The following is a 3,552-nucleotide window of genomic DNA, read 5'->3' as shown; positions in this document are numbered from 1 at the left end:
TTCTTTCTTTCTTTCTTTCTTTCTTTCTTTCTTTCTTTCTTTCTTTCTTTCTTTCTTTCTTTCTTTCTTTCAAACAGTGTCTCTTTCTGTTGCCCAGGCTGGAGTGCACTTCCAAATTCACTGCAGCCTCAAATTCCCGACTCAAATGATCCTCCCACCTCAGCCTCCCAAGTATCTGGGACTACAGGTACTCACCATCACACACAGTCAATATTTTAATCTTTTATAGAGACAGGGTCTTTCTGTGTCACCCAGGCTGGTCTTGAACTCCTGGGCTCAGGCAATTCTTCCGCCTCCGCCTCTCCAAGTGCTGGCATTACAGGCATGAGTCACTATGCCTGGCCTCTGTTTGCCGTAAGTTTTCTATAGAACCTTAGATGAATCATGTAACAACCTCTTTGGCCACAGATTCTGCCCCTATAAAATTTACATAATAACGATTATCATCATATATGTCTCATTGATTTCATTAAGAATCAAACTAGATAAAAGATGTGAAAATACTTTGAAAGACTTATCCATTGAACAGATAATTAATAGTGTTTTATTTCTGCTTTGGTTGGAAACAATTATGCCTGTGAAAAGTAATTGCTAGATGTTAAAAGTCACATCACATTTAACTGTTAAACTGTATGCATATTGTCAACCATCAAAAGCAAACCATCCAGATGTTTCATCTACCAACATACCAATCCTCTGGAAGTTTCCAAAAATAGTATTTACCTTTTTATCAAAGAAATGACTATGTTTCCCTAAATAATTCTATGATCCATGCTAAATTCAATAGAAAACTTTTCATTTAAGTTATTTGGTGATAAGTTAATTATGCACAACCTTTAAAAATTGCCCAAATGTCTAAGTCAGTTTTCTTAAAGAAAAGTGGATCTTTTCATGAAACATGAGGAAACTTTTCAAAATTGAAATTTATTGAGTAGGACATTTAGGGTTAGGCAAGGGCTTGGATCTTCGACACCAAAAGCAGTTGGGGTCAGGTTTCACTCCTGCTCCAAAATACACACCAGATTTCAGTGGTTGGATGCTATTAGGTAGAATTAGAAAGGATTCACCCTATTTCCTCCCTTCTCATATCTGTATAGTGTCTCAAGCAATTGCACCAGAGTATTCTCTTAAGGCAGGAAATAATCAGAATCCTGACTCCTTTTTCTGAGATTTATGTCTATAAATCCATGTTCAACAGACTGCAGGAAGTCTAACTAACCAAAGTTAATTTCAAAACAAAAACAAAAACAAAAACAAAAAAAACAGGGATTTTTTTTTTTTTTTTTTTTTTTTTTAAGGAAAAACACTGAAAGAAAGATAGAAGGGCCACACTGTGCAGCTGTACTTGCTCATTGGCTAGGAAGTCAGTGGGGAAGGGGTGGTGATCATATTTCTAGGCTAATATAATCCATCCAACTGCATTCTCTGACCACTCTGATGACATTCATGTGCCTGCCTTAAAGCAGGTAGCTACATACGGAACTTTAAAAATTTATGTTTAAGGTTCTGTAATCTGTGGTATGCTGGTAAATTTTTAAAATCTGACTCCCTGGTAGTCCTACTTTTAATTCTTTAAGGAATCTCCATGCTGTTTTTCATACTGGTTATACTAGTTTATATTCCCACCAGCAGTATGAAAGTGTTCCCTTTTTGGAACTAACCTAAATGCCCATCAACCAATGAGTAGATAAAGAAAATTTGGTATATATACACTTTGGAATACTACTCAGCCATAAAAAGGAATAATGTCTTTTCAGCAGCTTGGGTGGAGCTGGAGGCCACTCTTTTAAGTGAAGTAACCCAGAAATGGAAAACCAAATATTGTGTGCTCTCACTTATACATGTGAGCTAAGCTTGTGCAAAGGCACAAGAATGATATAATAGATTTTGGGGGCTTGGGGGGAAATGTTGGAAGGAGGGTGAGGGATAAAGGACTATATATGGGTACAATGTTCACTGCTTAGGTGATGGGTGCACCAGAATCTCAGAAATCATCACTAGATAACTTATCTAGGTAATCAAAACTACCTGTACCCCAAAATTATTAAAATAGAAGTAAAAATTTAAAAAATTAATAATTATTGATTGTCAAAAAGCTATCTCTTTGGGGAAAAAGAGGATGTGTACATATAAGTACCTGTGTTTATTCTAAATTTCAGTGATATAATATGTAGCATGCAGTTTTCAAATAATAATTAAAAATACAATATTACTATAATTCCAAACAGGCAACTAATTTTAACAGAATGATTTCATTGGTTTCTGTTGAACTATTATGCCTTAGCCAAACTATGGTGGCAAGCAATGAATGAGTATAGTTCCAACATTTTGGTTGATATTTTTGCTTACATCAATGAGCAAAATTGAAAGAATAGAGACATCTATTAGATTTTCACTCATTCATTAAAAGTGTGAGTGACTATTGAGTTGCATGATAGTTTTCAAATAATGAAAACATATCCTCTCAAAATTCTATGCTTTCACATTTTAATTGCTATAAACAAGACTTACTTTTAAATTAAAACTCCATCACTTTCTTAAGTATAGATAATAAATAAAACAATAAATCAAACCTCGATTTGTAGTATTTGGCTATTCTGTGCTAAAGTTCTCCTATCATACACCATTGCAACGTGGTGTCACTGGTCAGAGAGTAGGGAAGAGGTGTCAGAGACTTAAATAACCATAGAGCATAGATGAGTCAAATGTAGTAGAACAGGGGGTGATATGTTTTGAGTATTTCCTCTGCTTTTGCTAGAATTTATTTAATTATGAATTTATATAGGTTGGGTTTCAGTAGTGGCTGTGTTGAGCAACCAGCTCACAATACTCCTTAAAGTTTAACAGTTGACATTCACAAGCCTGTACTAGAAGTCTCCAGCATGCCACTGATTTTAATCCCTGCAGCTCAGTTAGTTTTACTATAGGAAGCCTCTACCTGAGCACAAGGTCAGGGGTTGGGGGTGGGGTGGAAAGGATGCCCTAAGAAGCCCTTTTTCCTTGGAAGAATTGGCTAGAAGTTCATATCAGACCACTGGGCAGTGGAGATCCTGGCAAGGCATATCCTGGGGCCGCAGCCGGGCTGACACCCACACCTGGCACTCAGCTTCACAGGAAACACTGGCAGTGCCAGCCCATCGATGACAGCAAGGCCATAAAGGGGGAGACGGCCAACATCAGCATGCAGTGCATCCCAGGAGGCCCTTGGTTTCAAAGCCCAATCTTTAAACATATGTCTGAGTTTCTAGTCTCCCAGCATAGACATCTGTGGAAATTTAGGTAACTTTCATTAATTGTTAAAAATTATTTAGAGAAGGAAACCTCAGGAAGAAGCCTAGTCTTCCCAGTGACTGGCCTCACATCATGCCATTTTGGGCGTGAAAAGATGACACGACCTCCTTTTCTCATATCCATATAGCATTGCTTGGCTATCTGTGACAATATTATTAAATTACCAGAGCGATGATTTTCCAATGATGTGAGGCTTCAACACCTAACACAAATCTACAAAGAAGCTTGAAAATACTGTTTCATAAATGACCACACAGAAAA

Source organism: Mandrillus leucophaeus, unplaced genomic scaffold (assembly GCF_000951045.1).
Source record: "Mandrillus leucophaeus isolate KB7577 unplaced genomic scaffold, Mleu.le_1.0 Scaffold86, whole genome shotgun sequence".
Classification (NCBI taxonomy): Eukaryota; Metazoa; Chordata; class Mammalia; order Primates; family Cercopithecidae; genus Mandrillus; species Mandrillus leucophaeus.
This window is presented reverse-complemented; position numbering follows the sequence as displayed.